A 13,203-nucleotide genomic window follows, 5' to 3' on the forward strand; every position below is an offset into this window, starting at 1 on the left:
TACCAGTTTCTCCTTTAGAGCATTTTGTTTTGTTTTCTGCAGAATTTTCATCTTCATATGCTTTCCATCTAAAATTAAGCAATATTTTTTTAAATACTGGTCATATACTTATTTTGAGAAACAACTTTGGGACCGACACCAAAATATGTATATAAATAAAAATAAATAAGCATAATATGTACATTGCCTATAGAATTCAAAATGGCTAGAGCGATTTTAATGTATTTTTAGATAATCTTTAGGTTAGTACCTGTGTACTGTGTAATACTGAGAAGTTTGGTAATAATTTAACCACTAGAAGTCATCTGACTGTTGATATACCCATACAAAGCCCGGCAAGTGGTTATTACTATTTATATTCTAATTTAAAACTTCACAAAATTCTATACTATTATTAAGCTATTATACACCTTAGACTGTGATTTTCAAATATACTGTATTTGAAAATAAGATGTACAAATAGTTTCTAAGTACAATACCAAAGTCTATGTTTCTATTTTCAAAACAAATATTCAAAGTCAAATAAAAGATCGTAAATAATCTTTTCTAAATATACGTAACCGTGAAAACCTGTTTAGTTAGAATGTAAACATAGCCAAGCCAATATTATTTTCATTAAAATACTGTATATACCTTATTATAAATATAATCAATGATTAATTTCATAGCATTTTAAACCATAGCTACAAAGGAGAGTGGTTATGTATTCATCGATTTATTCATCGTATTTTTTAAATCATTATCCATTTTAAGTGGTTCTTTCTGCATTAGAGTTCATATAGCTCAGGTATGGCGACATTTTAATATCATTGGAATAAGAACTTGAACAAGAACTAGTGGAGGGGTACTCTTCAAAACCAAATACTGTTTTGATCTTTTTTTCGTATTTAAAAATATTGTTTGACCTTGAACTTCGAAGATACAACAAGGAAATCATCCAAATAAAGTAGGATGAAATGATTTTTTTTGTATTGGATTTAATAATGAAAAAAAAAAACCTTTTTAACAAAAGAAACCAGACCACAAAAATTTCTGTTTTTATACAGATTTTTTTATACTTTATTTAAACATGTGTTTGGCTGATATTATGCAATTAAGTGTTGTCTTTAAAACATACGCACTAGTTAGTGGTTCCACAAAGAAATAGAAATAAATGTTGTAACAATGCATTCATAATTATACTTACTTTTAGTTCTCCTAATAGCTCCCGATGACACTTGAATTGAGGCATCTTTTGTGCTTACAGCTACTTGTGTCTCTGTCTCCTGTTTATTTACTTCAATATAAACTTGATGTGATGCATCTTTGTATTGTTTTTTATGTTTGACACTTTCAAGTTCCACTTGCAAAGCTAAAATTTCAGCTTCTGGAAACATTTGTGTAAAATTTATTTAATTACTTTTAAAATTATTCAATAATATTCTCTTATTAGTTATACTGATATAATACATTGTGTTAAAGCCATTTAATGTTGGTGGCATAAACATTTTGGGTTGGAAAGAGGAATGATTATTGTTGGAATTTTGGTTGGAAAACAGAGTCAGTCCAAAACATTTTTAAATGTTTTTCCATCTTAAAAATTACTTAATTGTTTGGAGTCAGAAGTTGGTGGTGTGATAACCCTATAATAAATTATGTGTGTATTCTTTGTGAATTATCGCTGCTTTAATGGTGAAGTAAAACATCGTGAGGAAACCTGCACACCTGAGAAGTTCTCTATAGGAATTTTGGGGGTGTGTGAAGTCTACCAACTCGCACTAGGCCAGCTTGGTGGACTAAGGCCTAATTTCCCTCAATAGCAGAGGAGGTCCGTGCCCAGCAGCGGGACAGTTTATAATACAGGGCTGATGATGGTGGCTTCTGCACCTGATCTCTCTGGTTATGTTAGAGTGTCATCTCATCAGACTATGAGAGTGAAGGAACATTGAGAGCACCTGTGTAGTGTGCTTACACTTGTGCACTATAGTATAACTTGCTTAAAAAGCTGATACTATCAAGATTAGCTGTCATAGCCAAAATTCACTGGGAGTGGATTTAAAAGGTAGTTAGTTAAAACAAATTTCATACTGATTATTCTAACCTTTAGTAGAGACTAAGGACCCTATGAGTCACATACCAAACAGATAGATGATTACTTACAATAAAACAATTTGGTAGTAGTAAGTATAAAAAAACATATATTGTAAGTAATGGAATATGGCAAGAGTAAAAAGAAATTATTGCTCTTACTAGCAATATTTTCTAAAGTTTTGATTTGAAATTACCTTTTCATTGAACTTACTTAGTTGTGTTTGTTCATGTGTGCAGTCGGTGAGGCATAGGATAGCTTTTGCACTATTTCAACTTTTTGGATATTGCACATTTTCACTTCCAATTAAATCCCTGGCTTTGTTTATAGATATTACTATTTCCCCGAGTTTTGTAAGGGCATCGTTGAATTTGTAACGTCTTTGACGCTCCCATTCTCGACATCTCCTGAAAAGTTGTATCATAAGAAATAACGGTATATCTATACATTAGATCGATAAATTTATTGAAATAAATTTTTTCATATACATAAACTACATAAGTTGTAAATTTACTTACGTTGGAGAACGTTTATTACCCGTTTCCATAATTCATTTAATAGAAATAACAGTTCGTTACTTGCTTTTTTCTATGTACATTAATAGAAAAAACGATTTAAAACATTAATTATGGTTTATCTTTTAATTTTCATGACATTTAAGATTATTAAAACATTAGGGACAATTGACAAACAGTTGACAAACATATATGAAGTGACATATCACATAAGACATTTGACTAAACTAGTGCTGAGCGAACACATGATACAAATGTGAAATCCCTCAAAAAATACCTATCTTAAGAAACTCCAAAAAAACTTCATACGTCATGGACTAAACTCTAAACGAATTTATAACAAACCAAATATGGTAATTCACGTAAAGGTTTATTTGTAATGATATTACAGTGCTACGAATCGATACTATATCGATATTAATAAAATATCATTCGATTCATCATGGCTTCCCTAAATGATAAGTCACTCTGAATCACTCGAATAAAATATTTTCAAGAGTCGGTGCAGGGGTATGTCACTCTCAAACAGTCACTCTATTTGTTTTTGGTCTAACCTCAAATTAATTTTGTTGTAAGATACTTTCAGTTAGATGACACTGGAGAATAAGTTTTCAAAACACTAATCATGCCTTTTATCCCTATTTATAAAATAATTATGTACGTAATTAAATTAGATAAGTAAAACATAAAACAAATGTCAGAGGCTATTTTAATTAATTAAAAAAATATGCATTACTGAAAATTCCGAACGAAATACGATAAAAATTGACTGACACAATGACAGAGATTGTGGCAAGTCGTCTGACACAATTTCAAACGAGTTGCCACAATATCTCATGATTGTTATTAAATGGTAAAATATTAAAGTTCTCCTTTTGTTGTAACATGACAACTGAAGCTTAATTTAATTTTTCCATTTTATTAATACAATTATAAACAAAACAACGCATACTTTTTAAATTTTATTCTAGTTTCCAATAAATTACATATCTATTTTCTCATAAGCATGTTAAAATATTTATTGCATTAAGTGGCAATATCGCCTTGTTTCCGTAATTTGAATTCCGGTTGAAAATTTTCAAATTTCCCATTGCAGTTTGTGTGCGATAAGTTCGATTACGATTTCCTCAATAATGAAAGAACTTTGCTTATTCAAACGGACCACCGCTGCCTTCTTACTAATTCACCCCGGGCTTTGTTATTTGTTTTGCACGCGATAAGGAACTGATAAAATATTTGGACAAAATGTCTCATGTTATCTTGGTTGTGCGATTGATGGTAAATGACATTTATATTTTTTATAAAAATAATATCGATAGTACTCATTAAAATCGTACATAATATTTACTTAGTCACCGCGATGGCGAAATCTGCTCATTTAAATAGTCTTTTTAAAATACGTGGGAATCTGCATACCTTAAAATTATGCGAAAAAACTTGCGGTACACATATACATAAGCACTTTGAGAGCTGTTATAAATTATATATTGGTGGTTTATGTAGAACTACATTTCCCACTTTGAATCTAGGTAAGATGTTTTCCACATGTTGCGCCAAGAAATTTACAGGTTGAACTGATTCAGATACTTATATATTATATATTATATATCTCCTTAAAAGTGCTTAGACTAGATGTTGTACCCTTAGATATATCACACTGACGGCATACGATATATCACACTGATATATCAAATGCATAATGAATTCGCTGTAAATTCGCGGCGGGCGTGCAGCGAACAAGCCGTGGGTGCGTAGCGTTCACGCAGCGGGCTCACAGTTGGCTACGCATTTTGGACAGTTAGTAATAGAGTGAATTCAGATGAGGAAACATTTCTATTAGCTTTGTTAATTGGAAAAGTAACTAAAAAAGGGATATTGCCGTGGTTACATGCCACCGTATTAAAAAAAGTATGTAAGTTGGGACTAAAAGTACTGGCGACAGCACAACAGCAGCCTGAGTGCTTACTAATATAATTTTATTTATTTTTTTATAATGTGTGTATAATATATGTGTGCTAAGCGAATTTGGCACACGGACAAAGTTGCAATAATATAAGATAGGCTGGGTGCTTTTTATTCCCTGGATAGTATTTTAATTGTGAATCTCAATATAAAATAGACAGTGCTATGCATCGATACTGTTATTTAGGCATTTTTCTAGCGGGAAGGGCTTTTAACGTGCGAGACACTACGAGAAAATCTTCTCTAAAGATCTCGGCTTTCACTTTTCTGTCCGTTCATGTCTCTCATATCGAATTATGTTACAGAACATTATACACCGGATATTCATTTCATGAAAACATGGATTTAATGGCCGAAAGAAGCACATATCTCACCGGTAATGCTATATACATATCTTACTTAAAGCTGTGAAAATGTTTACTTAAACTTTTTAAAATTTAGTATGTTAATTTTGACAAATCACACTAATGATGAGGCTAAGGTATAATCGTTATTGAACGTATTCGATTATCGATTACCATTTTTATAAAACTTGATATCGATAGTTGCATAATTATTTGGTATGTTCAGATGATATAAATATTTTTTATTGAATTATCTATTTATTATTGGTAAGCCACTTCCATTTATGTTTTTAAACCCTACACCACTTGCAGTTATCATTGTGTTAACTATTTAAAATCGTGAAAACATTAGATATATTAATTATAGATTTTTTACCAATAAATGTGATAAATTACAAACAACTGGAATATTTGCAAAAAAATAATATAATTAACTAAATGCAAATTTTTATATTATCGATTTATTTTATTTCAATGGCGATTTGCGATAGTCCATGATTGTTCATTATGATAATGAGTGGCACTTCAAAATAAAATATGATATTACCTGTAGTAAATTTTACCGAAAATATACGAAACTTCATGTGAAGGAGCTGTCAAAATTATCATCCTATATTTGATAACGTATAGTTACTAATTAGAATTGGGTAGGACATGACATGAAAAGAGTTTGTAAGAGTAGCCTCATTTTAACATTGAGCCGGTACAATGTCCTACTTCAAATTAGGCGAGGCGTACTGAGGCGAGGCGCTTTAATGTGCGCCTTACAGTATTTTGTAATGATAACACTCAAAATACTTTCCTCTGACTCGCGACTCGAAACGCAGTACCATAATGTTCATTGTAAAATAACGTCCTATTGTAATTGTCTACCTCTCTGTCCTCGTCCTATAGTTAACCACGGAGAATGAGTAACGCGACTGCCGCGACATAAAGTTTAAAGTAGTACAATATATAATTTTGAGCCACTCTTCCTTTTTGACGTTATGTACGGGACAAATGTACCGCTTCTTATATGTCCTACTCAACAAGTTACTTTTCCTTGCTCGAACAGTAATATTCATTAATGTTTTATTTTTCAGATATTACTAAAGTATTTTCGGACCATATCTACTGCCTTACAAGTAGGTCCCGAAGACACGCGGTATACAATACTCAAATTGGTTTATTCAAAAAAAATATAAAACATTTACGAAAGCGAAGGGAAGACGATTTTCACCAGAGGAAATAAAATTGTCATTGTCTTTATTCAAAAAAACGTCCTAAATGTTACAAACTTTTATGCAAGTATTTTACTCTACCATCATCAATAACTGTAAAAACGAGTACTAAGCCAAATTAATATAATCGCAGGAATAAATCCTATAATTTTCCACTGTTGGAAATAAAGGAAAAAGATTGTTTTGCTCTGGTATTTTTGTCTGTGTCATATGATCCATACAAAGATACAAGAGTTTGCTTCACATTAAAAATGCTCTTTTCTAACTACGCTTTGGTTTTTATAATAAAAGGCATAAAAAAAATTTTTAATCAGCCAATAGCATATTATTTCACAAATGGACTTAATAAGATAGAGCTAAAAATATTAATACGAACTGTCTTGGAAGATGCCATTGATGCTGGGCTTAACGTAATCAAGACAACATGCGACCAGGCACCCGTTAATGTCGGTCCCATAACAGAGTTGGTTAAAGAAAGATGTAACTAAAGCTGTATATTTACGGAAAGGAAAAGACTGGTAACATGACATCATACGCGTTAAAGGACAAATAACAACCCTGTTTATGAGCTGTTGCGGCTGAACATTTAACGGCAAGAGCAGAATTCCAGCAGAATGTCGTCAGTTAGTAGATTTCACACTTTTACTTAACAATTTATTTAATTCATTGAACGGGTGTAGCGATTTTTATTTATTGTAAACTAGGTTTTGCCCGCGGCTCCGCCCGCGTGATATAGTTTTTCGTTTAAATCTCTCAAAAGTTATAAAGTTCCCCTTTTTGCTACAGTCTTCATTACTGCTCCGCTCCTTTTGATCATAGCGTGATGATATATAACCTATAGTCTTCTTCGATAAGTGAGCTATCCAGCACTCAAGAATTTTTCAGTCCAAAGCGGTAATTTCTGAGAATAGCGCGTTCAAACAAACAAACAAATTCTTCAGCTTTATATAATAGTAAAAGTATCCTACGTCCTTTTCTGGTTCTAAGCTACCTCCCCACCAACTTTCAACCAAATTAGTTTAGCCGTGCTTGAGTTATAAACAGTGTAACTAACACGACTTTCTTATTATATATATATATATATATATATTAGCACTCAATAATTAGGTATAAACTCAATAAGCTAGACAACATTAAATACTTAAGTAGGTTGCTTATTAGTGAGAGGGAGCTGCTGAGGGATTAGGCCTTAGTCCACCACGCTGACCCAGTGCGGATTGGTAGACTTCACACAATCTTGAAAATTCCTCTAGAGAATTTCCCAGGTTTGTAGGTTTCCTCACGATGTTTTCCTTCACCGTTGAAGCAAGCGATAATTCACAAAGAATATACACATAATATTTTTAGAGAAGTCAGAGGTGTGTGCCTTTGGATTTGAACCTGCGGACATTCGTCTTGGCAGTCCGTTCCACAATCAACTAGGCCAACGCCGCTTTTTGTTCACGTATTGTTTATTATTATTTATACAGATATTTTTTATCTTTCACGTTCATATTTAAATGGTAAAGGTGCTGCCCTTGCTGTCCCATCTTAAAAATAGAATATGTATCTACAAAAATGATTAGCAGTCTCATAAGATTGATTTCTTGTGACTACAGTGTTTACGGTCCCTTAATAAAAGATCCTTTAAAATTACCATAAGGGCAAACGACTTTGATTTGAGTTTAAAATAGATAAATTATCAAGTCCAAGTGTGATTCTTTTTACTGATGTATCCTTCATGGACAACAGCTTCAGCGTAAAATTAACATTTCAAAATGTTAACGTGCCTTAAACAAAAATACCATTTCTTAATTTTTCTACTCTGAGTACGATTATGTATTTTTCATAGTTTTTGAATACTTAATTTCAAAGAAACAAAAATAAAAAACCGAGAAATTCTTGATGACGTCACACATACAGTTGAATAAAGTTGTTCCTTGGTCCACCTTTCTTTTTATTAAAAACTAAGACATCGTCATTTATCAATGTCAAAAGATAATATTATGCCGGCGCCACAGATAACAAAAATATTTGAACTCATGTGTGGCACGGGAATTTACGTATTTGAACAAATTTTGTTTAAATGTTTACGTATTATATTGTCATTCCGGTATCGGTTTTACGACCACACATCAAGCGTTCAAAGTTATCGAGTTGCTTGAATGAGAACTGATTATATATGGAAACCTAAAAGTAAAAGCCATAAAATTTTAATTTGGTCAGTGTCTGTAATAGAATACAAATACGCAAATACCCGTGCCAAACATGAGTTCAAACAAGTGTTCTAATATTTGTCTGTGTGTGGCACTGGCAAAGACGTTTTACAAATAGACGCGTCATAGACTAACAAAATTGCACATAAAACGGCGCACTATTCACTATAGCATCATGACTGTACATATAATTACAAATTGGCTCGATGAAGTCTTTTAGTTATACAGGTGTCAAATTAACGAAGGACCAGCTATACCAGGTTGATAGAGGATTAATTTATATATATATATATATATGATATTTTGTATAACCCTTCTGTGTCGCCTAATAATATTGCATCGTTCAGAAAATATTCAATCGTTCCTGCGTCGACCTGCTTGCTTTAGTTGATGTTTTGTTAATGTTACAACCGGTACCTACATTTCTGCAGCAATTCGCATTACTTCCTTTATATTTTATGTAACAATTATCATTTTGTATAAGACTTATTTATGATTTCGTTATTTGATCATAATGCTCATTTTGTGTTTATTGTATGTTGTAATTTAACCACCACGTAACCCATAATTAATAGTTAAGTGATGGCAATTTAAAGATAATATCATGTACACAAGTGCGAAATTATTTTGCTTTTATCGCGTTAATTGTTCGAATCTCTCCTTTTTTAGTACATACTCTATTTAGATCATATACCCACTGTTATGGTATATATCTAATATGTATTGGCAATTTGTATCGCATTCGCATTTCCACTGTTGATTACTACCCGGTTTCATAGACCTGTTTTAAATCAGTTCTTATTATAATTATTTAATCTTTCTTATTTAACAAATTGTTAAATTAATCTGTTTGATATCTACATAAAATATTTTTATATTATTATCATAAGTAAAACAACCTTCGCATGACGAAGAAAGTATATTTTAATGAATGCTAATCTTTATAGTTCCTTTTTCTATGGATAAGTATAATGATCATTGTAAACTTGATGTTAATTTCTTTTCCAGTGAACATTTTCAATTTTTAAAAGTAGCGTGACTTATTTGTGAAATAATTTTGTTTGGCTTAGAATAACTTTGTTCTTGTTAATATTAGTTTCACTTGTTTGTGTAGAAAGATAATGCTAGAATCCGAATTTCCTTTTTGATGAAGACAAAGATAAATAATATGGCTAGCTAGTATGTTTCAGAGTTAATTGCTGTTCTAGATTTGTAAATTTTTATGTATTTCTATATTGAATCGTATATTATTAGGCAATTTTTATAAAAATAATAAATTCTCTTTTATTTGAACATTGATACTTGATATTTATTTGATGATACATTAAAATGATTATCGAAATACAAAAGAATTCATATATTTTTATAAAGTTAAATCAATTGTTATAAAAATATAGTTTGACAATTGAGAATGTTTTAGCATATTATAAATATCAATGTTAATTATTATTCGTCACAGTATGTATTTTTAGACATAAAATAATTTTAAGTATATTTTATTATTTAGTATTTCGGACAGTGTATTACAGTTTATTTTAAAAGTAGTATCGTTTACTTTTCCATTGAATATAATTAATAACTAAGATCAAATTATCAGCGCTTACATAGCTTAATAGAGGTGTAATACTTTGTAAATCTAATATGGAATGTGAATATCATTAGTACTTACTATAAGCATTTTTTACAAAAAATGTTATAGCAAAAAAAAATAAAATAAAAATAATATTTTCAATATGATGTTTGTCTGATTAACGATCTTATTCTTAGATCTTATTACTATCGAATTATTATGTATTGATAATGATAGAAGTACACTGTAAATAAGATGTCAGGAATATTATACTACGACGGCATAGCAAATACAGATCTGCTTCTAAGTATTTTAATACTTGGATTGCCGTCTTCTGCACTTTTAAAACCGTTTGCAAAATAATAAAACACAATAAACCTGAATCGTGAAACGCAACGAAAATCGCGAACGCCCTCTACCTCACAAGTATGAAGCAGCCGTAATGTCGATTAGCACAAAAACCCAACGAGTAGGCTCTCTATTTCCATATATATTATAATTCTCTTTGAGTCGGTGTGAGTAGCGCTTAGGTAAAACAAAGTATAGCGATACATATATTTTTCCTTGGCTTTTAGAGCAATGGTGTTTTGTCCAAATAGTTAAACTTTCATGAATAGAGTTTGTAATAGGTAGTCGCCGAAGGTGTGTGTTGAAGTTATTAGAACTAACAAAATGTCGCTGTATCCGTCTCTGGAAGATATGAAGGTGGATAGCATGGCGAGAGCCCAAGTGGTGCACCAACATGTAACGCCCAGCAGCTTGCCTCCAGCGACCAGGGGGCCTAGCGCTCCCACCATGTACCCCGCCCTCGGGGACTACATGGGACTGGAATTATCGGCTGATGTTATTGCTCGCAATATGCCCGAATATCAGGTTCAAACGGTGAGGATTTATTTTTACTATATAGCTTGACAGGCAGTTGTGCAATCTAAAAAGTAGAAAGAGAGATTTATGAACAAAAAGTTATTGGTAAAACCCATATCCAAATGACTCATACCTAACGACCTACCTTTATCTCTATGTTGTAAATAAATGTTTCTTCTGGGTTATTCTAAATTCATAGTGTATTATTCTTTTATATTATTATAGAACTCTATAATTTATTAACTGATGGTTTTTTTTTATTGTAAGGATAATATACTTTAAAATTTATTCCATAGAATTTTTATAAAACAGTTCAGTTCAAGGAAAAACCGAACTACAATGTTCAACAATACAGTCTCAAGGACATTAACCAATATTTTAAATTCAAGGTTGACACTATTTTATTACCACTTATACTAAATGTTAGGTTTATTTAATTCTAGATCCAACCTGGAGGTACTATGAACAACCCTAATAGCTCCTTTATCATCACAATCTATGACCTTGGCAAAATCAATTGTTACTCAAGCCATTAGATTTGTAATGTGCAAGGGATAAAGATGGCAAGTGTGGTGTCAGGCTGCATGCTGTTAATAGTGGCATATTTGTCTGCTATGTGGGGTGCCAACAGCCCTGCAGCACTAGCTGGATTGAGATTTGGAGACCAGATTCTTGAAATCAATAATGTACCTGTAGCTGGAATGACTATGGATCAATGTCACAACTTATTGAAGAAAGCACCTGTAAATGGAATCAATTTTGGCTGTTAAGTGACAGGTTTGTTGTTTTTTATGTAGATTATTATTACAGATTCATTATATATGTATATATAGGTCTTAAGAAAATATAACCTAATAAAGTCGACATAGTAGAATGTGTTTCTAACTTTTCAGACCATGTGTCATGTGAATGCAATAAGACTGAAAAATCCTCTTTTATATACTCCTTTAAGTGCCATTTTGAACCTGAGTAGGGTTATAGATTTCAATTAATCAGTTAAAAATACCTATTGATAAAATCTGTAAATGTGGCAGTTTAAATTTTGCTCATAACAAAGGGTTTTATGCTGGGTATTGTGTCATTTAATTATTTATTATTTACTAATCAAGTAATGTAGACTCATTTGGGTTAGTAAAGAATACTTATATTTATTAGTAAAGCAATGGTGAGGCAATAAACAATGTCCTACTACACACTTCATGGCAGGGCATGCATCCTGCAGCAATGGTTCACAAAGACAAGTCTAGCCTATTTTAAACATGTTCAATATACCATTTATAAAATGATAGGAAGCTATTTTTAAAACCAATTAATTGGATTATTGTAAACAAAGTTCAAGATTTAAGATCATAACAAAGTTGTCTGTTGTTTATTTTGATTGATTTCTGTGTTACCATATGACCTATCATAAAAACATGACAATTTTACAGTATGATTTGTAAAAGTACATGAGCTAAATAGTGCACTTTTTTCTTTCTGTATTCAACACATTTCATAAAACTAAAAGTTGTACAATTCTGTATTGATAAAACTTAATAATAAGTTTTAATAATATAAAATGCATTATTAAAAGCTATGTTATTTGTTTTCAGACCATTAGAGGACCATAACACTTCACAAGACTTCGGCTTGGACATGTGGTTTCCACTTTAAAGATGGCAAAATTGTAGGGTTGGTTAAAGATTCGTCTGCAGCTCAGAAATGGATTGCTAACAGACCATCAGTTGTTGGAAATAAACACTATTAATGTAGTGGGTATGAAAGATAAGGAAATATCGAAAGTGATTGACAACAGCCCTTCTGTTGTGAACATCACAATTATTCCACACTATATATACCACCACATGATAAGCAAGTGAGTAATTTATGATTCAGGGATATTCTGCTTCGAATAATAAATGCGTGTGTAATTTTATTTGTCATCATACCAATTTGCGTAAATGTTATTAATATAATCCGTCAATTATGACGTATCATAATATTATTCAATATATAATAATGAGTTTTATTTGAATGAGGGTTTTAAAATATAGACAATTTGCAAGTATGATGGGTCTGTTAATTAGTATTTTATTTTAAATTTAAATACTTTCCCATTTTATTTACAAAACTTTTCCATTCCACAGGATGTCCTCTTCACTCTTTAAGGATTTGGATCGCACACCGCTGTGTAAAGAAAAATGAATATTGTTCGAAAAACTAAAGATTTTTACGTAATTTGAGATTCAAATATTTTTACATCCCACGAATTCTTATTATTATATTCACTATTACTTTATATCATAAATTATGGCACTGTAAACCTTAATCTACATTATATTGAAATAAATGTTAATATTGGTACTATCCATATATTTAAAAGAAAGAGGTCTGCAAAGATATTTTATTGCTGTTACAATTACATATATGGCTTAATTGAAAAGTAATTAAAACATCCTATTATTTCAGGTCCCTTTCTTTATGTA

General features: G+C 31.3%; 2 long non-coding RNA genes and 1 pseudogene across 3 annotated transcripts; 2 read left to right on the forward strand and 1 right to left on the reverse strand.

Moving 5' to 3' along the window:
- Positions 1 to 32: 32 nt before the first annotated feature.
- LOC119193029 lies at positions 33 to 2,786 on the reverse strand. 2 transcript variants are annotated; one of them, XR_005113803.1, is made up of 4 exons: positions 2,587 to 2,786; positions 2,282 to 2,475; positions 1,187 to 1,366; positions 33 to 68 (listed from the first exon to the last, which is right to left on the reverse strand). It is a non-coding gene; the product is annotated as an uncharacterized LOC119193029 (long non-coding RNA). The 2 variants fall into 2 exon arrangements; XR_005113804.1 differs by having other exon boundaries at positions 2,265 to 2,475.
- Positions 2,787 to 10,534: 7,748 nt separating this feature from the next.
- Positions 10,535 to 11,508, forward strand: LOC119193027 (annotated as a pseudogene).
- An 893-nt stretch (positions 11,509 to 12,401) lies between these two features.
- LOC119193028 lies at positions 12,402 to 12,919 on the forward strand. Its single transcript, XR_005113802.1, has 2 exons — positions 12,402 to 12,593; positions 12,865 to 12,919. It is a non-coding gene; the product is annotated as an uncharacterized LOC119193028 (long non-coding RNA).
- The last annotated feature ends 284 nt before the right edge of the window (positions 12,920 to 13,203 follow it).

Source organism: Manduca sexta, unplaced genomic scaffold, assembly GCF_014839805.1.
Source record: "Manduca sexta isolate Smith_Timp_Sample1 unplaced genomic scaffold, JHU_Msex_v1.0 HiC_scaffold_3538, whole genome shotgun sequence".
Classification (NCBI taxonomy): Eukaryota; Metazoa; Arthropoda; class Insecta; order Lepidoptera; family Sphingidae; genus Manduca; species Manduca sexta.